At 38.0% G+C, this 24492-nt stretch overlaps 1 pseudogene; it reads right to left on the bottom strand.

Moving 5' to 3' along the window:
- Positions 1–5689: 5689 nt before the first annotated feature.
- On the bottom strand, positions 5690–20377 carry LOC113046548 (myosin-1-like; annotated as a pseudogene).
- Between the last annotated feature and the right edge of the window lie 4115 nt (positions 20378–24492).

Raw genomic sequence — 24492 nt, 5'->3', positions numbered from 1 at the left:
TGACTTGCCTTTGCCCATGAAGAACACTGTGGTAGTGCTTAACTCATGAGTGTCAATGGTGACCTGACCCGACTCTGGAGTGTCAACGGTGACCTGACCCGACTCTGGATTGTCAACGGTGACCTGACCCGTCTCTGGAGTGTCAACGGTGACCTGACCCTACTCTGGAGTGTCAACGGTGACCTGACCCGACTCTGGAGTGTCAACGGTGACCTGACCCTACTCTGGAGTGTCAACGGTGACCTGACCCGACTCTGGAGTGTCAACGGTGACCTGACCCTACTCTGACCCGAGTGTCTGACCCGAGTGTCAACGGTGACCTGACCCGACTCTGGAGGATCAATGGGAACCTGACTCGACTCTGGAGGATCAACTGGAACCTGACTCGACTCTGGAGGATCAACGGGAACCTGACTCGACTCTGGAGGATCAATGGGAACCTGACTCGACTCTGGAGGATCAATGGGAACCTGACTCGACTCTGGAGGATCAACGGGAACCTGACTCGACTCTGGAGGATCAACGGGAACCTGACTCGACTCTGGAGGGTCAACTGTGGCTGTCATCTTGTGCCATGACTCTGGACCGGTACCAGGGAGGGGGTGTAATAATCTGGCAGGGGTCAGAATTGGGCACAATACCACTGCACAATCCAAGCAAGTAATATTATTCTGCAAACATCTACAATTGCAGGCTTTCAAACAGAGATGGTGACAAAGAGGCATAATTTACGGACTGCAGCTTTAAATAATCCATTTGGCTCCAAAAGAATTGCTCTGTATATTGTGCTCTCTAGAGAGAAATGCAGAACATTAATTTCATCAGGCAGTTGATATCAGTGGAGGAGCAAAACTACTAGATGGGCATAAAAAAATTATTTAAAAGGAAAATACAAAATATTGTGTGTGGAAAAAAATACATCTGAAATACTGCTCATCCTTGAGCACATACATTCATTTTTGTTTGACATTTAAGTGACCCTTATGAATGATTTAATCAATTATATTAACCTCTCTATATGTTCGTGAATTTAACTGGTGAAACAACCATTTTCAGTTCCTTATATGAGGTGTATGATGGTAAAAAGTTCTTCAAACTCATGACATACTCTTAAAAAAAAATATGGGAATTTGGTGTAACGACATATAAAGAGATACGTGATACATAATTATTATGTGAAGCCACAGACAGTCTGTGATGGATTGAACGTAACACCTCAATGGCTAAAATGTCTTATTTTGTCGACTGCAGTGAACACCATTAGATGGTTGAACATATTTGCATTTTATATTTCATGTCTTTTTTTAATGTATATATGTGTCAAGAATGTGCATTCATTTATTTGTTGGTTTTTGCTTTATTTTTGGTTCTTCACATGGCAACAGTTAGCTTCTCTATCAGTCACAATATATTGAATGTGTTACTGTGGATGCAACAACATCCTGTAAATCTTGGCACTGACAAATGGTTGCGGCAAGTCTGAGACTACACGGCTGTATTGAGAAGTCATGCGATTAATTAGCCTGAAACAATAGACTTCCTGTATCGTTTCTCCCCACAAAGCTTAGTCAAAGCTGCCCCTGCTGCAGAATCACCTTACCGTGACATTGTACTCTGAAGAAAACGTGGCCACAGTTTTAATTAACACAATCATAATTAAAAGTGAGAACAGCCCCACTGATTAATGCCAGGTGACTAAATTAGACATGATAAGATGATGATGCTGGAAAGCACTGTTGTGTACTTGTGGGCTCCATTTCAGTGCAGCGAGGGTAAAACAGCGGTGTCAAAAAGGAGACACAGCAAACAATCCTCTGTCAGTCACCCCTTTAGAGTTCTTTGTGTGGGCAGCCTTCTGCACTTGGGTAATTTGCTACAATTGTGTGCGTGTCAAGTGAGTCAACGAAAAGCTGATTGGTTACTATTGTTCAGTACATTACATTTTTTGTTTAATCAGGCACTTTGAAATGAAGATACCAACAGAAAAGTTAAGAACGTGAGTCACAAGCATGCAAATTTGAGAAAAACAAGAAGCTATTTTTGCCATTTCAGGGCTAGTACTGTACTAACCCTATCCCGTAACTGTTGGAATATAATGAAACAGAGATAGCTAAAGTTAAAAGATTTTACCAGCAGATTCACCAGCTGTGTAAAAATAAAATGATGCTGCAAGCTTTCCAAAACTCTTTTTACACCCCTCTAATTTGGCTCCAAATGTAAAACAACATTTTGACCCCACTCTACAAAATAGTGGGTTACTCGGTAAATATCCCTGACTTTTAATATTTTGGCTTTCATCACTGTGCATGCTTATCTTTCTTCAGATGAAAATATTAAAATATATATTCATAAATTTGAGCCAGGGAGCTCTGGTTGAGTTGACACTGCTGACCCAACTAGAATTAACTAACATGGTAATGCATATAATCTTGTTCACGTATGTATTTTTATTTAAAATTATTTTATACATGTATTTAATCAGACATTTATCAAAAAAAATAAATAATAATAATAATAATAATAATATACAGTCAGCATCTACAAGTTGACAGGGATCATGAATGTGAAGATGAAGGTGATAATACAAATGCAGTTATCTCTCATTTTGAAAACAATATTTTATTCATTTGATCTTTTTCTTCACACCGATAGCTTGTTCTCATAATATTGAACATTTACATATTATCTGGACTCTGGAGAAAAGTGAGGAGTCTTTAAGTGAACGTGTTGTGGAGCTGGGAACTGCTGGCTGTGCTGTATGTGTGGCGGTAAATGATTCCACGTGGGTGTAATTCACCACGTTCTCTGGCTAGATGCAGTCTTGATTATTAATATGAGTGATACATTATGAAGCTCTAGAATATTTAATGGAATTTGAATCATTCTGGGTGTGATATATTGCTTTTCAAACACAACTGCACATGAACTTATATTTGCTTCTGTTTCAGCTGACTAAAGTTGTTCAAGTAGATATGGGAAGATATATAAAGTGGAAGTTTCCAAGCTTATCTTTCCTAAGTTTCTACCTCATACAATGCCCAACGGACAGCTAGCAGACCATCTGTGCTGTTCTACATAAATCTGAATGTTTGTGGCATGGGTTTTTGAAAGACATTGAGTTTTAGCAAGCCAACTTTGAAAAGAACTCTATATTTTGCTTTTTGTTCAATGTTACATTTATTATGTTCATTATTACTTTTGGACAACTGGAATTCATGACCACAGAGTCTATTTTCTCCACTAATTTCTACAATAATTAGTCAATTATTGTGTCGTTAAGGATTTCTGGATGTTATTTTTTGTCTTGTTTTATTGTTGTGATTATGTTTTCATGATTATTTTACTTCCTTTTAAAGCACTTTGAATTACCATTGAAGTGTGCTCTATAAATAAACTTGCCTTGAAAATGCTGACTCTCTAAGACTATCTAGACCCTGCTTTTCTCTTTACCCTCTGATATACCTGGGATCTTCTTCCCATTCATTCATGAATACTTATGCATTTGCAAAATATCATGAATAATTCATTATCCTTGATTCATAAGAAAACCAGAAAAAGTTGGTGTCTAATCTGAGAAGCAGCAGTCTATAAATGTGCTGTTCTCATTTCATGCAGATACAAACAGAAGTATGTTTCACCTTATCTAACCCATATGACGTCTTAAATTAATAGTCCTATCAGACAAGATACACAAGAAGAAAGCTGCAGACAAATTGCTTCACTTTACTGATATAGATCACACTTCAAAAAGTTGGGACGCATACAAAGGCAACATTTGGGATATATAAAGATAACATCAACTTAAACTGTTTTAATGGTAAGCTACAATTCAACATTCTTGAGGTTTTATGTGCAGTATTTTTTCCTACATTTTTGGTAAAAGAGTTAATCAAAATAACACATTATTTCACTAATGAACAGTAATATATATATATATATATATATATTCATTTATTTTCTTTTTAATTTTTTTAATTTTTATATATTATATTAGTTAATTAATAATAATTATTTAATTTCATTTCTAAGGTATCCCATAGAGAAAAGGGCTACAAGAAACACATCAGCAGATGTTAACAATGACAAATGACAAATGTTCTTTTCTTTTTTTTGTAAAAAGCCTGAATAAAATATGTTTGGCAGAACCATCAAATGTCATAATAAATATAGCCATTTCCCCAAGTCTCAAGCATAGTCCCTATAGAGGTCCAGATCCAAAGTGGCTGACTGAAAAATACTATGTTTTCCTCTCTGTGAAAATATAAAATGTGTCTGCTCAGCATTTTTACCTCTGTGTAATCTGTTTGATATGTGCAAGAACTGCAAAAAAATCTGGGTTGCATAATAATGAATACTTTCTTTGTATGTTTGCGAAGGATCGTGCAAATTTGTTTATGTCTGATGACACTCTGCAAAGTAACCATTAAAACACTGTAAATGTGGTTCTGATTTTCATTTTATTACTGCTTTTAATTATTAATTGAATTGTTACAAAAAAAAAAAAACAGGGCAAGGAAATGAGACGTGGTGATAACTGATGACAATTATGATTGTTTGTCATGTGTTTCAGTTGCTTGAATAATGTGTAAGTCATTGTGTACAGTAAGTATGGATTTTAAATATGTAATGCATTTTAAATAATCACATTGATCAAATTAGAAACATCATGCAAACAGTGTTCTGGAGACAAGTTTGTCACTGTCAGTTTAAAATATAAAATAACTTGAAAATATAAAATATTTAAAGTGGGCTGAAATGACTGAGCAAAAGCATTAGATTGTGTTATTTTGTTTTCTAATATACTAACAAGTTGAATAAAACATACACTTTGAACTTGATTAAATCATGACCAAATCTAGTTATTTTAGTATTTATCAGCCCTGCTGTCCAAGAGCAAAACGGAAGTAAAACCCCATTTATTTTCTCTTTAGAGATGATCGATGAATGCCTTTGCTAAGCAAGTTACACACATACAGTAAGTGTGCTTTGGAAAAGAAAAAGTTTCTGTGAAAAACTACACTGCCCACAATCCTAAGAGACCTGCCAATCAGAGAGGTCGCTGTTGCTATGGAAACAGGAAAAGTGCCAAAAGAACTCAGAAGTGAACGCCCACTCCCACAAACCACAATATCGTCAATATCACTCCATTTTCAGACAAACCACCTTCATAAATATGACCGATAGTTTTGCGATAAACATATGGTATCTGACACTTAAATAGTCAATAGATCTATACTACAAATATTTCAGATCGGTTCAATTACAATTACCTGACTGTGATTTGCAGTGCATCAGTGGAATAAGCAGTTTAATTAAAGTTTTTATTAAGTCTTATATATTTTTTAGATTTTAAATTATTTCTAGACATGCTTATGGAGAAAAAAAAACCTTCTAAATTGCTGTCAGTTTGCCTTTCAAGAGTGAGTGAGAAGAGACTATAGGATCTCTACACATGACTCTATTTCACACAGCTCTACTTTGATTAGAATTTTTATTTAAAATACAATCCTATATGACGTTAACATCAATAGTCACATGACATATCAAACTGTTTCTGCTTTCACCTCCTGCAATGTTAGCATTAAATGGTTTAGCCTGTATACTTAGAAAATATGTCACTACTAGAACTTTTCCAGACATGCTGCTTTCATTACTACTTTTAAGTGAAGACACGTGGACTATGAATCCTTTACTCCATTCGGTTTTCTTGCCCCTGTTTACAAATAGGAAAAATATTTTATTCTTCTTAATCTCCCACAGCTTTCCATCCCACAGTGCAGTGCATATCATGAAAAGCAACTGGTGGGGACTCACCAAACAGCTCAAGAGATCCAAACAGACCTTTACTCCTAGATCCCGGTTCCTCATCTTGTTGACCTGAGACTCAGCCATGTCTGCTCTCTCCTCGGCCTGTTCAAGCTCATGCTGGGCCTTCCTCCACTGCGTTAGACAGACATTGGCTTGTTCCTCCTATTAAAGCACATATTACATGCATCTACTCACTGAGTTTTACAGATTTGAGCGTTTATAAAGTCAGATGGGTGTATTTTGATTTACCCCTGCTTGTCTCCTGTAGGCTTGATGTTTATCTGAAGATTATTTACTAGATCCTGAAGTATGTTAAAGGGGGGGTGAAATGCTATTTCATGCATACTGAGTTTTTTACACTGTTAAAGAGTTGGATTCCCATGCTAAACATGGACAAAGTTTCAAAAATTAAGTTGTACGTTTGAAGTATGGGTCTGTGTGACGTTAGATGGAGCGGAATTTCCTTATATGGGTCTTAAGGCACTTCTGCCGGAAGAGCGCGCGCTCCCATATAGCAGAGCACTGAGAGGCTGAGCACAGACATTGATTCACTGATCAGAGCGAGAGACCGAATTGTCACAAAAGAAGTGTGTTTTTGGTTGCCAGGGCAAGACAACCCTGCACAGATTACCAAAAAAAAACAGCATTAAGGGACCAGTGGATGGAGTTTATTTTTACAGAGCATCAACGGAGTTGTGCAAGTGTTTTTGTTTGTTCCCTGCATTTCGGATTGCACATCGTTTATTTCTTAAGGATAATGCAGTCCCAACGAAAAAGGGTCATGATCGTGTGTTGGAACCGCAGGCGGTGAGTAAAACGGCTTCAAATATCTCTGTGTTGTTAACTTAGCTATCGGCGCGTAAGAACATCAAGTAAACAACATGCGATGTTGTCATCAAACTGCACTTTCCACATGTAACGTTACAGCTTAAAAAAGACGACATAAAGTGGAACTTATGGGCCTTTCTGTATGCGCTGCGCTATAAAACCCATTCATCTCAATGGCTTGCGCCACGCAAGGAAGTTTTGTTGCTGCGTCGACAAAAGCGCAAGCGCAGCGGTGCGCATCATTTGCGTGCTTGCGCGCGCACCGCGGTCAAAGTTCAAAATAGTTCAACTTTTGCCGCTGCGCTCTGTGACGATTACCAGCACGACCAATAGAAACGGGGGATCCCGGATCCAAACAAGCACGGAAACAAAATGGATGAACGGCTAGTACTGTGTGTGTAAGAATTTCCTGAGCTGTACGATACAAGTTTGAGGTCGTACCCACAGCCTCTTCTTCCTTGCCTCTCTCTTAATTCTCATCAGCAGGACTAGCGCTATCGCTCGCTTCTTACAACAGGACAGATACATGTTTGCTGCTGACCGAAAGGAGGAACAAAAACAGACTTTGAAAAAGCTCCCCTGCTAAAAGTTTTTTAAAACTCCGCCTACGCCATATCGCAGGGCAGCGCAAATTCGCTTTGTATCTGAATGGCAACGCTGAACCCAGCGGTAAGCGCCGCGCATACCGCGTCCTGTGTGAAAGGCCCATTAGTCATTTTCCAAAACCTCTAAGCAAATATATACAGTTTCAGTACATACCACATAGAGCCGTCCTGCTGTAGTCGTTGCTGCTGCTGCTCTCGTTCAGTTTCAGCCTCTGGATCTGATTCTGGATCATAAATAAACGGCTGAATCTGACTTTTAGCCATGGTTTGTTTTGGATGATGTTTTTGTCCTCACGGTAATGTCACAGCTTCCAAACGCTCTCAACTCAAAAGCCTACTGGCGCTCGTGATTCTTTAGCTCCGCCCACACGTCACGCCTCCAGCCGGTCGTGTTTTTCCGGGAATCTGTACAGACTATCTTTCTCTTATGAATATAATAAAACTAAAGACTTTTTGGAGTTATGAAGGATGCAGTACTACTCTATAGGTACTCAAGATTAACTGTCTTCTTGTCCTCCTCAGACTACATAAAAACAATATTGTCACTTATTTATCTACTGAGCAACTAGCAGTTCAGATGTCTACTGCATACCTGGTAGCGCCTTTGATAGCATCAGCTCTATGCTTTTGTTCAGCATCCAGCTCATCCTGGACAATAAGTAACAATGTAGTACAGAAAACATTTATATGATCCATGTGTTTGTTTTAACAAAACACCTACGAACCCTGGATTCCAGTGTCAGGAGTTGTTTCTTCCCACCCTTCAGGGCTAAGCTTTAAATAAAGTATATAAAGTATATAAAGCTGTGTCTGATTCTATGGGTGAACAATTGTAGTTGAAAAATAAAAGCACCTCTTCATCTATTAGATCTATCCATATATTAGAAGTATAGCAGTTAGAATAAGTAGATGACTACTTACATCAGTTATGGTACCAGGACAATCTACATGAACTTCATCTCAAAACTTCATCCACTAACTTCTAAGCCATGGCCCAAACGACAGTCACTATCAAATGATGTCAAGTCATCTTAAGTTGTCCTTGAAGGTTTTGAACAAAGTCGTGTAGCGACTCAATGCAATTTTGTAAGAAAAATATCCATGTTCAAAACGTGATAATCACTGTAATGTAGCTTGAGCCCACAGTTGTACACAGAAGCAGCTCCGGATGGATGATGTATGAGGTCGGAGGTGAGTCTCGTGAATACCAATGTTTGTTAACAGGAGCAGAGTAAGCAAAGGTTCCTTACTTTAGTAAAGTCTCCTCTAGGATCACATCAAAATCTTCCGGCATTCTTCTTTACAATTCCTTGTTTTGTACTTCTAATTAGTGACCATTGCTTTGTTTTGATCTCTCCCCTGTGCTTCTGCAATCGTCACTTCTAAGCGGTGCATGCACAAAGCTGACCTCATACGTCATCTGCTCAGAACTGATTCCATGTACAACAGTGAGTGCAAGCTAGATTCAAGTGATTATTAAGATTTAAATATGGTTATTTTTCTTACAAAAAAAAAAAAAAAAAGATTAGCTACAGGAGGATTTTGTTCATCCCCCGAAGCCATGTGAGACACTTTTTTTATGGATGGACTGAAGCACTGCAACACCCACTGAGTGCCATTATATATCTTGAAAGATCAAAGACAGTTTTTAAAAGACGAAAGTCATATATAACCAGGATGACTTGAGAGAGAGCAATTTATGGGCAAATTTAATTTTTTGGGTGAACTAACCCTTTAAGATGGTGGAGCTCTAGTTGTACATGGATGATGACGTGACATTCAGCCAAGTATGGTGACCCATACTCAGAATTCATGCTCTGCTTTTAACCCATCCAAACTGCACACACACAGCAGTGAACACACACACACACTGTGAGCACACACCCAGAGCAGTGGGCAGCCATTCATGCTGCGGCGCCTGGGAAGCAGTTGGGGGTTTGGTGCCTTGCTCAAGGGCACCTCAGTCATGGTATTGTCGGCCCGTGACTCGAACATACTCTCTAACCACTAGGCCATGACTTCCCGTAATGATCTTAGTTTCCTCATGTTCCAGGGATGCCTTAAACATATCATAAATTCATTTTTGCAGCATTAACCTCACCTGTATGTAGTCTACAAACTTATTAGATATATATTTAGCTCTGTCTCCTCTAGTGCACACTGTATCTCATATTTCTCTGTCTCCATTTGCTTACTGGCCTTCTCCAGTTCATGGATGCTTTTTCCAGTCTTACCTATCAGGTCACTATGATCTGAGATTTCCTTTGTGTATGTGAATTTCCCAAGAATCTCATTTGATTTCAGAAGGTGGGAAAATTCAATTGTGTTGGTCTGTTGCAGGTAAGTAACAGGTAAAGATTTTCAGGTAAACAATATTAATTAATGATCCCATGAAACCTGTTTTATTTACCTTATTAAAATCCCTCTGATTCTTGTCTAAATTCACTGCTGAGCTATTTGTCTTTTCCAAATCTATCATAAGGTCCTCCATCTCACTCTGGCTTTCTCCAGTGATGCACACTTTGCATTTGCTGTTTTTATTTACTCCTCTCCTTCTTGGAGGTGCTGAGCAAGCGTTTTCCTGCAAAGATTAATGGGACAATGAGGTATAATGTGCACAATAAAAAAAAAAAAAGGATTTAGTTTTTTCCAATCTAGTTTAAACCATACTGCCAAATTGTTAGGAACATACTCTTTGTACTCAAGTAGGTTTAATGTGGTTTTGAACAGACTTGTAAACTATTGAAAATCAGTTGAAAATGCATGAATTGTCTTTCTTTAACGTTATTGTCCTCCAAGGGGAACAGACTACGAACAGTCACATAGCAAGAACAAGTATAATACAATAATATTTTAAATCAAATATGTAAAAAAGTGTTTGTTACAAATATGAATGTATACATGTAATTTAGTTTGTCATTTTTCAGACAAGTGCCAACATGAACAACATGTGTTTAACCCAAGTATGGTACAGTATTCCCATAGCACCCATATTACCCATAACCAAATTCCCTCCACTGGTACACAATAAAGCACTATATAAATCCATCCTTCATTCATTCATTCATTCATTTATTAGTTCATGGTGCCTTAGTTATTCATGGAACAAGACTTTATACTTCTAAGCCAACAAGGACAGATTATCAGAGTTCAAAAGCACATGTTGCTTTGCTAGCTCTGATGCCATATTATCTTGAGCATTTCATTACCTTTGACTCCTCCTGAAGCTGTCTCTTCAATTAATCGATTTGTTGAGTAAAGCCCTGTCTGGCCCAACCAACTGTGAAATCAGACTATCCTTCTCCTCAATTTGTCTAAAATACTCGCCTGTTGAAAAAACAAAGTCAGACACTGCAACAAATGTCACATAAAATTCACTGGTATCAGTGAAATCACTGCCTACCATTTTCACTTGGAAGATGGGCTTTCTGGGAGCTGAGGTCCTTAATTTGACGCATGTTCTCCTCATTCTTGCCATTCACTATAGATAGTTTGTCTTCAAGAATATGGCACATTTTCTCCAGTTTAACCTGTGATTTACAGATAGACTGTTTTAGACAATGCCATTTCCCTGTTAGGTGTCAGGATCGGCAGAGCGGTTTCTGAAAACCTTGGCTTTTGCTATAACCATCAAGTTGCCCGCTAGATCGTCAATCTCTATTTCGCATTCGCTCTTCACTTTCTCCAGTTTCTACTGGATTCTCTAGAGATTGTCGAGTTGTTCTCCAAGCTCTGCCATGCTGTCGGTATGTTTCTCGCATAGGGTTGCAGCCTCTTCAAGATCCTGAATTTCAATCTCTCGTTTCTTGTTCATCAGCGGGCACTTCTTGAAGAACAAACAGAGCAACAGCTTACATGGAGCTCTTTTATTTGCTTATGAAGCTGGGAACCCATTGATTTCTCATCCTCTATTTTGCTTAACAATTGGATGATCTCAAAGTCTTTCCTGGAAGAAGGAATTTAGAAATGGTAAATACACTTTTGTTAATAGTACATATTTTTCAATGCTTATCAGAAAAAATACTTTTTCTCTTCCAGTTGTTGCTCGTCATTCTCTAGTGATATTTTCACATCCCCTTCCAGCTTCCTCTTGGCCCTCTCAATGTCCATTTGTGTGGTCTTCTCTTGCTCAAGAGAACCCTCAAACCCATTTTGAAGAGTATTAGAATATAACTCTCAAATGAGCTTCATATATTTAGCATTTTTGTGGTTTCCATACTCACGTCATCCACTTGTTGTTCAAGCTTGGTCTTGGCTTTGGTCAGAGTATTGACTTTGTCCTACTCAGCCTGGAGATCATCAGTAACTTGCTGGTGTGCTTCTCAGAAGGCTTTCTTTTCTTTCATTAGCATTGCAAGATTTGCATCTTGGCTATATATTTCCTCTGTAAGGTTTTTAACCTGTGAAAAACCATTGTTTAAGTTGTGCATGTATGTATACATTGGGATATTCAAACCTTATTCTCAGTTGCATGCTTTTCCTTCCCCCAGATCATCAATGTCTTGCTCAGAGCATTCATCCTCTAGTTTCCTTTTCTTTGCCGTCAGCTCTGAATTGATTTCTCCTTCATCATCCACTCTTTCAGCCGGCTCTTTTAGCTCGGCCTCTATAGCTGGAGATTGCTTTTTATCAGCCCTTCACACCTCTCCTCAGCATCTATGAGATTCTCTCTGCCCTATGAGTGCAGTCAAATGAGAGAGTCTTTAAATTGGCAATAGTTTTGCATTAGATTGGCTTTTTGTGACTTTTTCCCAAATCGATATCAAGAAAAAGGATAGGAAATAATTATTAACTTGTGACACCCACAGCTCAATGTTTAGTAATCATTAGGCCATGCTCCAACAAATGCATGTTTATTAAAAAGGTAAAATATTAGACACATCATAGAAAAGGAGTTAAGAAGAATAATCACTAACACCTTTGTGTGGCCAAACTTATACTGTGTGTGATCAATATCAACTGATCTCAAGAGCTTCTCAGAAGACTTCTTTCCATCGATGAACTGTCCTTCAGGGATCGCACTGGCATTAAGGATTCTGTACCCGTGACCATGAGATTATAGATGTCATACATCTTTAGATACATATGGGAAAGTGCACAGTAAGCTGGTCATTATTGGACAATGCATGAGTGTTGAACCTTCCGATTTATTGCAACATTAAATACCAAATAAATGGACATTAAATATTGATCTGAATTTGAAATTCGTATTATGAGAGAAGAAAGAGATTATGGAGTTGTGTGGTATGAGAGAGCTATATGGAAAATCAGTAGGCTGTGACAATGTTTAGTTAATAGTCATTATGCAAATGTATATTTGACTACAGAATATATTCCACAGAGCCATGTGGTAATAATATTAAATAAAATGTGCTGATTATTCTCATTAAATTACCTCTGCTTGAAGTCAGCATAAAGGATCTTACTTGGAAAACCTTTTCTACAGATGCCTTCCAGTACGCCATTAGAGTGTAACTGGTGGATAACCAGATGGTTGGTCATTATCCCTGACGGTGACTAACAAATCATGTCATATAATATTATTTTTCAACATTTCAGTCAAATACCACGCTGAACTCAATCTCATTTATGTACCTGGTGTTTTCACCTCACTGGGGATCAGGCAGCGTACAAAGTGAGGATGTGTGCTTCCCAAGTTGGTCATTAGCTAGCCCAGGTTTTCCTGTGAAAAATTTTAACAATCCATGTCATTTCAAACACTTACAAGCAAAAATGAAGAATAAACCTCTCGGTGCTCATACTCTGAAAACAGCTGAGACCGTACGGAAAGAGCCTCCTTTCTTCTTGGCTGCTTTTTTGTCTCCTGCTCCACCGTTATTGGCCTCTTCTGAACAAAAAGTGATAGATTAATGGTTAAATCATTTAAGTTTTACTTCTAATGTTTCAGAATGATTTATCTGCTTCAGCAGAGGCATAGGAAGCATACAGGTGAGCCAGCAGCTTGACTGATGACTTCTGGTACAACTGAACAACAGACTCATTTAATGGGTTCTTGTTTTTGTCCAGCCAGCCGGAGATGTTTTAGTCGATGGTGCCAGCATAGAGCACTAAGTGGAAGTGAGAATCAGCCTTGCCTTTGGTTGGCTTGGGCTTTTGGAAAGCATTGTTCTCGCCCAGATGCTGGTCATGCAGCTTGTTCTGGAAGGAGGCGTCAGCTGCCTTTGGGAACATACACTCCTCTTCAAAGATGGAAAATATTCTCATTGTCTGGCAGACAAAACCATTCATAATTGTACACTGGCGAAATCATATTTGGTACATGATATTTCTAAATTAATGAAGAAGTGAAAAGTCTACTGAAAGCATGCACTACTTTCAAGAAGTGCAATGTTTCGACCTAATGGAATCTTGAGAAGATAAAACACTGTGCTTTTATATATAAATTATCTTTTTTGGACCATTAAAATCATACAGAGCCCCGCACATGACATGCAGGAAAAAAAAGTGTGCTAAATTGTGCACATGATTTACTAATTAATTCCCTCAATGTACTAAAACGTGCGCACAATTACTATTGCGTTCCCTCGATTTATAAATTGTGCACACGATTTACTAATTCGTTCCCTCGATTTGTTAAAACGTGCGCATTTAGCAAATCGAGGGAACGCAAAAGTAATCGTGCACACGTTTTAGTACAGTGAGGGAACTAATTAGTAAATCGTGCGCACAATTTATTTATTTTTTCTTGCATGCCATGTGCGGGGCTCCGTAAAATCAGATTTCCAAATCACAAACTCAATTTCAAGACTTTTTACAAGTGTGTTAAGTAAAACAGTTATGAATGTGCGCTCTCTTTAAGTACACTTGGCTTTCCTTTTCTTTTAAATAACATGCACATCTCTTTTAAAACTGAATTTTACTATTTTAACTACAAGTACACATTCAAATTATTATTATTATAATTAGGCATACTTCTCTTTTTTTTACCCAGTGGTGAACTTTACACTGGCCTCTCTCAACATGAATGCAGCAACACAAAGAAACAGATTTCTAGTGATTTGCAAATGTAAAAATGAAAGAAAACAAAGTTGACGTAAGCCATTGGTTTCCATAGTATGGGAAAAAATACTGTGGAAGTCAATGGCTATCGTCAACTGTTTAGTTACCAACATTGTTCAAAATGTCCTCTTTTGTGTTCAGCAGGAAAAAAAAAACCTAATCATACATGTTTACAACAAGTGTTTTGATTGAACAAATTTTTTAAAATGTAAACTTTTACACTGTAAGTCTTGTAAAGCAAATAAACTAACAATTTTAATCCAAAATATTATATTTGAAACAATTAAATTGCATTTTGTTGATGTTTATTTAACCATTTTGGTTAAAAAAAAAAGCCAACCTCAACAGATTTTCCATGAACTCCCAGTCTATTCCCGCCTTCTTGTACTCTTCTTGTTCGAGCACAAACATGTGATGGTTGAAGAACTGTTGATGCACAGCTGCTCAAGTCTATTAAAATAATTCAGCACAATCCAACTATGAATCATTTTGCCATCCACTTGAGCTGTTAACAAATAACCTTCTTATTTAATTTTCAGAATCAGAGCTTCCCACAGCTGCGACAGCCAGACACATTAATTATCAAATACGTGTGGCTCACATCAAAGATTTCAAATCCTGCAATGTCAAGTACTCCAATGAAGAAAGCTTGAGGCTGCTTGGTTTCCAGCGTCTGGTTGATTCGGACAACCATCCACGAGAACATCTTCTCGGAGACGGACTTTGCTTAGGCCAACACTGAATCCATGACCTGCGGGGTTAATAGAGTTGCTAGAATATGAAGCACATACCAGTTGAACATCTTGCCTCTTACTGACCCAACTTTCACTCTGGGATAACAAAGTGCTTTCAACAAGTCGGCAGAGTCCAGTCCCATTGGCGACTTTATCAGTCACTGCAACAGAAATATACTTACATACTTCACAGAGAAATGTGTCACCTTTTTAATGAAAGAGATCAAAGGCTTGGTGGATTTTGTAGGTACAGAACTGGGAATAGCAAACTATTATGTCTTGCATCATTGACATCAGCCTGCCGCTATGAATCTGCACATGCCATATTTGTATAGTGTATAAGTGAACAATGGCTTCTTTAAAGTCAGCATGAAATGGAAATCTACCTTAAATCTGTTTTCTCATTACATGTACAGTAATTGAATTTTTTTGTGTGTTCTTTGTACAGTTCATCAAATTCTGGCCACATAATTGAATCAAAATTTTATTTGTTTAATGTCAAATGCTGTTTCACCCAGATGTGCATCACAATACGAAAGAAAAGATCTGTTGCTATAGAATCATGTGGTTTCTGAAGCTGTATACTAGAAGAGTATTGAACATATATCTGGGATACTTTTATTATATTTTCAAGTCATTTTTGCAGCTTGACAACATCTGTCCACTTTTATTTTCATTGAAGAGCACCATGAACATTCTGTTAAATATCATCTTTTGTGTTCCACGGAGAAAATAAAAGTAACAGAGGGTTTGGAATAAACCAGGGTAAGTAAATCATTACAGCTTTTACATTTATGGGTGAACTAATGGTTTTAGTCAGCTAAATGATAAATGAGCATTAAAATGTTTTAGTCTGGCACATTAAGAATGCAAAAATGATCATAGAGTAAAAAAAAAAAAAATGATGCCTAGATATGTTAGATTACCTTCAGTGCCGCCAGGTTCAGCATGTTCTTCACGCTGCTTCTGTCTAAATGCCATAATGCATCACTGCACCTGTCATTTTATAGATGCTGCCTTTCTCCTCAGTGGTGAAGCCCAGGATGTCAACGGCTGACTGACTGCACAATTTAAAAAAAAATCTAATTGTGATTTTTATGATAAGAATTCCTGCCGCTATGAATCTTCACATGCCATATTTGTACAGTATATAAGTGAACAATGGCTTCAGTTGTAGCCTCTTCTTTAAAGTCAGCATGAAATGAAAATCTACCTTAAAATCTGTTTTCTCATTACATGGCTCATGGCCTCTGGTAACCTGATAGAAGATATCATCCTCCATCTCTCATCCTCCATCTGAAACGTCACCCTGGACATCTCCAGCAAATCTAAGAAGGACAAAATCATAGTTACCATATGGCAAGTGGTTATCATTTTGCTGATGTTCAAAAATGCTTACATGTTTCAATATCAGCAGAGCAGAGTTTTCCAGTTGTTCCAAAGTGGATTTGAATGAATTTACCCCGTCAGACTTTTTGGCAAATTAAGATAAACAAATGCTAATTAGCTTCTTATAAGTAAAACAACACAAGGGCTGAACTCACGAAGTGTGAGGAGTTGCCGTTCCTCACAGTTTTGAAATGATTTGATCTTCCAGCGTCCCCTGTGTGGAAAGATTTCAGTAAAAAATGATTGATTTTAAAAATCAAACCTGCTGCTCGTACAGTATGATCTTTTCCTCACCTGCATTTTTCTTTGCACGGCGTCTTTGTTCTTGTCTCCAGACACTGCGATAGTCTGAATGACACGTTTGGTGTTCACAGTCTTTCCTGCACCGGCTTCTCCGCTGGAAGTGACACAGTTACACGGTTACACAGCTGGAGCTTCACATCTCATCATCTATCAACTGAGAGTGTAGAGTTATAGCACAGACAAGGCCGTTGATCATGACTTGCGTAATCAAGACAGACTACAAACAAAACGGGAGAAATAATGGGAATCTCTTGCATTTCTTATGTAGAATGCATTAGGAAGTAAAGTGTTGTCTTTGTCGAACGTCAATGTTAAAAATGTTAGAACTGTTTGGCTCCATTTTCCTTATGCAACATTTAAATTAAAGATTCAAATCTTACAAATTAAACACCGTAACCACTTGTTGTGCACATGAACATAATGGCTATTCAGAGGCTTTTTAATTAATCACAGCGTCAATTCAATTTAAATTTGTTGTGCAGACAACTTAATGTAAAACTATCTTTCATTTAAAAAAAGCAGCTTATAGAGCTTTTCCTTGATTAAAAATGTGTCCCTAATGTTGTTCTGAATTAGAGCCACCTGTAAGCATATTCTGACATGCATTTTCAGACACAGTGAAGATGTGAGGTGGCGCCCCCATGCACTTTTTGCCCCATGTAAGCCACCACCACCTGAGCTATACACCGGCAGCCACTTGTAAGGATTCACAGTAACACAGAAGAGTGGGTCTGCAGAGACAAACAATGATTTATACAAATGATATTAAGTGATCCAGTCTGACCATTTTTCAGAACTGAGGCGTTCCTTACATAAATCATCCATGCCGCCTAACAATCTTCGAGGTTAAACCGCACCGAGGGCTCGTTGAGGTGGGTCATCATGACCATGTCCTCTATTTTATCATACTTGGTTGGATTCATCGGGTGACATTCCTCATTCTTCACTGTCACAGTCTGCAGGAAAATGCCACGTCGCTGTGTTATGGAGCAGTCACTGTGATGTCACTACAGTTTCTTTGTATTTGAAGTGAATGTTTAAAGACTCTTCAGTCTAAACCGATTTCATGGCGTCTCACCTCCCCATCCTCAGTCTGGACTGTAGCCTTGCCTCCCTCTCTATTTTGAACAATGCCTTTAAATGTGCAGCTCTTTGGCATCAGGAACAAAACAGGCTGTCTTGGCGTCAAACGGACGATTCTGAGTTTCAATTAGCTCCTTCTCGGGTTTGTGTGAGATAGATCTTACAGCAGGAGACCACAAACTGACAGGCTGTCTCCTTAGAGGAGCAAGAAGTGCCCTTTTATCATGATGTGCTAGAGCAGCAGAAATCACCCTCTATATTCTGACATACAATTCTATGCAAACCTTAATAATGATTCGTGTCACACTATCTTTATCTTTCTATAGCCTCGGAAATTCAAAGGCTAATTGAATGCATCAGCAGGATCACGTAACAATGTTCAAAGATCTGGATTTAAACATGCATGCCTGCATATCCTTTGTTTTTATCTCTAATAATAAACAGGGCAGGGTGATAACAGCCACTGTGAATATCATTTGTAAAGTAAATGTAGTTAAAATCTTGAAGTAAATGTTCAATGTTGGAAACTATGTCAAGTGCTAGTCATCTTTTTTCCACGCACGTCTTTTATGAAACAGACACTTTTACATGGAGTGCTTCAGATGTTCTCTTGGTTTTGAACAGAACTTGAATACAATTACTAGTTGTGCCTCGGAGAGATCTGCAAAGAGGGTTTGATTGAACTGCTTGAGTTTAGGTGACTGAACAATGGAACAATGGAAGACGGAGACATGTTTGGAAACAATCATTATTTGTCACAGCTCCATTTGGTGAACTGAAAAAACACCTTCCGAAGAGGAATGACAGCACACGAGCGCCTCTATATTCTCTCTTCTGATCATTAAGGAGATCTCTGATGCGTGACATCCCAGAAATAGCCCCATGAGCTTTGATCCTGTTCAACATGTTCGGAAGACGGGACTTTGATGATGCCACGTGAGTGTGTTTTGACACAGGATGCCAAAAGGAAACTGTGACAGATGGCTGAGGAGCCTGCAGAGCTGTTATTGACGTGAGAATTGGACTAAAATCAAGGGAATTGTGGCTAACTGAAAGAGAATCATTTTTATTTCTCTATTTATGTTTTTGCACATTAATCTGGGAATTTGTTTTGACATATAGATGTTGGAGTAAAAGTTCTTGGTGTTTTTGTTATACGTTTAGTTAATTAAGGTCACATATTTTACACTGATTCTTGAGAATTAGGATAAAGAGGGTGCAAAATTGAAAAAATAAAACTCAGACAAATTATATGTGTACAAAGCTTTGATGCAACCTCAACAACTTTTCTCTTTTATCAAAATGTGCTTTGTACCTTGGACATTGTAATATAATTTCAACTACATCTTTAACAGCAATCAAGATGTTTTTAACATTTCAAAACACATTGTCATGTTAGCAGACAGATTACGTTTCACGTGAACAACAATTCCTCAACAAATCTAAAATATAATACTCAAAATGTTCACAAATCTTCAGTTGACAAATCTGATGGTGGTGATGAAAAGCTAAATCTGTAGTCATTTTAACTATCAAATACATTAAATCAATCAGTTATTAAAACAAAAACAACAAATGCTCTATTTTTTCTCATCTCAGAACAGCATGTCTGCTGTGCATCTGCTACGGTGACAAGGTAACTTTTAAAAACAGTCAAATGAACAAATAAAACAATTAGTTGTTTACCTTTATTATCTACATTCACCAGGGTCTTAATATTCACATTTAAACATATTAAGAAATTATCCAAAAACGATCAGAACACATGATTATAATGTTATGTATAGATATGTTTTATCCAGTGTTATGTGTTCCCTCAGTCTTATGTCCTCTCAACCTTAACTCTGCTAGAGATAATGACTAAAACCAACACTGTCAGGTCACATATTTAGTATTTATACATTATTAGAATAAAAAAAATAATAATTATGTATTGTAATTAAAAATGACTTGAAAACCAGAAAGAAATGTGACGGCTTCACGTTTAATGACAGCTCAGTCATTGGCCAGTTACCAATAAGTTTGTTTGTTGGACGGCTCATTTTGGTAACTGTTTATGTTAAACTGTTAGCTCATTATTATGCATGTACCGTGTAATAACACATTAGCTTGTTTAAGTTGTCAATAAAAAATGTAAATGCACAAAAAGTAATGCGATAATGTGAAGAAACGTTATGTACCGGTCTTTTATTAAAGTCTTTTATTAAAAATAAAGTAAGGCTGTCACCTGCTGGTGGACTGTAGTCACTACAAGCTTGACAGACTGGTGCATGTCCCCCTGGAAAACCAAATAAGGGTTATTTGCCTTTTTGTAACAATATAGCAGAACACATTTGGTGCTAAATATAACCTTATTAACCTTATAACCTTAATATATATATATATATATATATATATATATATATATATATATATATATATAGAATATGCTGCAGTTGCTGATGTTTATAAGGACAAAAAGTGTCATGAAATTGTAATATCTTGTAATGTAAATCTTTTTTTAATGAATTTTTATTACAGTATTACAAGTGCGGATGACGAGGTACTGTCAACCATCTTCAAAGATGAGGATGATGATGACGAGGATGCTATTTTCCCTCCGACCATTGTTGCCAAATCTGCAGTTTTCCGGCGTTATTGGGCTACTTTAACACTGTTGCCACGGGTTAAAGAAACACCAATAATGCAATCTTTAGCCCTGTAATATGCTCATTATAAGCGGGAACCTCGCCAAAAATCATCTATACCTGGCAACCCCTGAGGTGGACACAGATCTGCTGGAGGTCTGTTGTAGGGTCGCGACTAAGCTGTCCATCAATTGGCCATCCCAACCAGTAGGGAAAGGGGCTGATAGAGACCTCTACGATGGGAAAAGGCTTCTGTCATGTCTCCCACCAGAGAGACAATTTATACCGGACTTTTTCACATCATGTTCCCATCAAGGGCTTCTGGAGACTGAACATACAGGGAATGGAGAATTTAGGGATGGCAGATCCTCCCCCTGTGAAAGCGTATGTGGAGAATCATTTCAACCGGAGCCTCACTGCCAGGGAAAACATAGCGCTTTGCAGCCTCTGTTTTCCAGAAGATTTACAAATCCTCTGCGCTGGCAGTTCACGCTTTGAACGCGACGTCTCTCCTTACAGCCTATCGAACCAAGCTATTTGAGGAAATGGGTCATCAACTTGACTTCAGATCTCCCAACCCAGCTCTCTGGGAGGAGATATGTGTCATCGCAGATTTTAACCAGAGTACATTTCCCGGAGCCAAGCAGAGTTACGGATGCAGCATGGGCTTGGCGGTTGTGGGAGAGAGATAGCTTTTTGGATACCCCCATCATTTTAAAAGCTCTGTCCGTGGTGACTGTTACAGCGAGGCCTGGTAATGTCAGCGGCCCAGGGCGAGTCAGCTCGGGTTCTGAGGAAGAAATATGCTCCTTACTGATAAAATGAGTGATAAGAATAATTCCAATGGAAGAAACGCAACAGGGCTTTTACACCAGTTATTTTGTGATTCCCAAGAGAGGGGGAGGTCTCCGTCCCATTCTGGATATACGAGCCCTCAACAAACAAATCCAAAAGTACAAATTCAAAATGCTTTCACTCAAAACATTGTGTCAAAATATTAGAGTCTAGTCAAAATAATAGACATCTTTCCTGCGCACAGGAAATATTTGAGTTTTGCATATCAAAATACAGTATAGGGGTATGCAAGAATCCCCTTTGGCCTCTCCCTAGCTCTGAGAATTTTTACCAGATGTGCAGAGGGGGCTCTTGTCTTATCTAGACGACCTGCTCGTGTGTACACCATCTCCACACCAAGCATTGGTCGATACAAATACACTGGTGACTCCTCTGGAGAGACTAGGTTTTAAGATAAACCAGACAAAGAGCTGTCTGGCCCCTTCACGGGAAATAATCTAGCTGGGTCTCAGATTTAATTCAGTGGTTTTTAGAGCGTTTCTGTCAGAGAAGCATGTCGAGGCATTTCACCGCTGCATCTCCCTTTTTTAATGAGGGAAAACAGTCTCTGTTTTGAGGGAATTTCAAAACTGGGCGGCATCACAGGGCATCTCTAGCGGGCGACGATGCACGATTGGTTGTGGACGCTCTAGTCCATGAATTCCCCCCCGTTAAGCGTAATAGAGCCGACATTACAGAGGGTAAGAGAGCTTCTCTCCCAAGTGCAGTCTCAAATTGGGAGTGTTCGAAGTCTGGTGCGGAGAAAGAAACATTGTACCTTATTTGTGTTCAATTTCGGACGTGCTATGTTTCTTGCAAGACCTCCTGGACAAAGGCAGAGTTTTTTCCATGGTTAAGGTTTATTTGGTCACTATCTCGGCATGTCATATAGGACTTGACTCAGGTCCTATAGGCCAGCATCCTCTCGTTTGATGATTTATGAGAGGAGCGTGACGGTTACACCGATCGTGTTATGTTATAATATTGCAGATATGGAGCCCTCCAAGAGAGTTACAGGCACACACAACTAGAGGGATAGCTTCATCCTGGGCATTGTTTTAGGGAATTTCTATTCAGGAAATCTGTGCTGTGGCTAGCTGGTCTTCCTCACAGTCCTTTGTGAGGTTTTACAGACTGGATGTAACCGAGCCTTCATTTGCCTACTCGGTCCTTGGAGTGAGTGAAAATGTTATCTATTAATCACTTGAGGGATTCCTTTCCACTTTAGTGTTGATTTTTTTCAAAGTATACTGATCTGTTTTTAACCACTCGCTGGTTGTTTTAGCTGACTGTGATTAATGGACTCTGAGTCACTACAGTCGCTCCACTGACACCTGCAGAATAAACACAACCCTTACATCAGATCTGATGAACACTTACAGGTCAGAAGAGTGAAGAAAGAGCAGAATATTGTGATCATCGTTTGATTTGGTGTTGATGTGTGAAGATGAGCAGTGCTGAAGAATAATGCTGAGATCAGATCAGAGAGAGAGACTTAAAGACAGTAAAGAAAAAAACCCGCCCACCTCACACAACACACACTCAACACATCTGACACACTCACTCACTTCAGCACAGACCAGAATGGATTTTTCTATTTATCATATGCACTGTGATCATATAAATTAATTAAATCATACTGAAAATTAAATATTTTATAAATATCACTTTATCAGTTGTTTTTACTTGATGTTTCCCCTATGAAGCAATAGGAAACCTCAACAATTACATACAGCTTTTCTAAATCATTTACATAAAACTACATCGTATCAACTTGTGTCTCCCGTGCAGGTAAGAATTGGTGTACAGAAAGTCTTCACCTTCATAATGAATTTGATTTATTGAATTTACAAAAATAAATCATGAATTTATGAATTGAATGTATTGGTGTAAAGTTGTGATGTGATGTGTTACCAGAAAAATCTAAATCAGAACAATTTTCAGTACAATTTAAGTTTAATTCTTTTGAATGGCATTGTTGTTCGCTGAAACTAAAAACAAGGGTCAAAAAATGTTGGACTGTAAAGAAATGGGGAATGCTGCAAAAGTCTTTGATTTCTTAAAACAGAATCTTCAAATAAATATAACCCATTTCACAAAAGAAAAATTTACCAGGTATTCTGAGACAGAAATAATGCTCTTACGTGCTGAAACAATGCCATTTCACTCATTTTCCATACTCAAGAAACTGCCCATCAGGTCCCACCACGAACATTATGATGGTGGGATCAAACTGCAATTACAGGAACATACAATATAAACATGCTGAGAACGGCTTGTGAGATTATTAGGAATTGTTTTATTTAAACAGACAGTTCACCCTCTGTGGAACACAACAGAGATATTTTGAAGAATGTGGGTAATCAAACAATAGGACAAGGGAATATTGTTGCGCTCATGTTATAGCTAAGTACAGGTGCGTGAAAACCAGTAAAATGTAGAAGAGACTGTAGACAAAGACAAAGTCTTTAACAAAAAGAATCAGTCATTTTATTAGAGCAAGAGCAGAGGTTTCAGCCATCCAGCTATTCTCAATGCTCATAATGAATCAACAACAGACATGCAGTCAATTAATACCCGATAGATAATCAGGAAATAAGTAACAGGTGCAAAGGGAGGGCCTTCAGCCCAGACCCAGACAAGTAAAAACACAATTCTTTTAATAGAAAAGTTAACAATATTTGTCTCTAAAAAGAATAAAGGCATTTACAGAAAACATGAATAGTTTATCTCTTCATTCATCCCTTTCGGGAAAAGGCTGTTGAGTTCAAAAATCCAAAAAGATCAAACAATAGACAGTTGTCATTACAAAGTCCCCCCCCCCCACCCCCCCCCCCCCCCCCCACACACACACACACACGCAGAACCTAATTTCCTCCCCACACTATGTAAGTCAATGGCTACCGTCATCGGTCTTCTTTTGGGTGAGTAAATGATGGCAGAATTTTCCTTTTGGGTTAACTATCCCTTTAATAAGGCAGGAAAACATCTGTTTTCTCACATCAGTTACACATGGAAAACTAAATGATAATTAACAAATAATTGTAACACTTTGCAATAAGGTTCGATTATTTAATGTAAGTTAATGTATTAACGTGTTAAGTATTTGAAAGTACTACCTAAATAATGTATTTCGAGTGTTCACTTGAAAAATATAAACAGCCCCCAACCTAAATTCCTTTGCTAAAGAATTATAATGTAATATTATTACATTGTATCATTTATACAACTATTATTATTATTATTATTATTATTATTATT

Source organism: Carassius auratus, chromosome 28, assembly GCF_003368295.1.
Source record: "Carassius auratus strain Wakin chromosome 28, ASM336829v1, whole genome shotgun sequence".
Taxonomy (NCBI): domain Eukaryota; kingdom Metazoa; phylum Chordata; class Actinopteri; order Cypriniformes; family Cyprinidae; genus Carassius; species Carassius auratus.
Note: the sequence above shows the minus strand (reverse complement) of the source record. Positions and strands in the feature narration are given on the sequence as shown.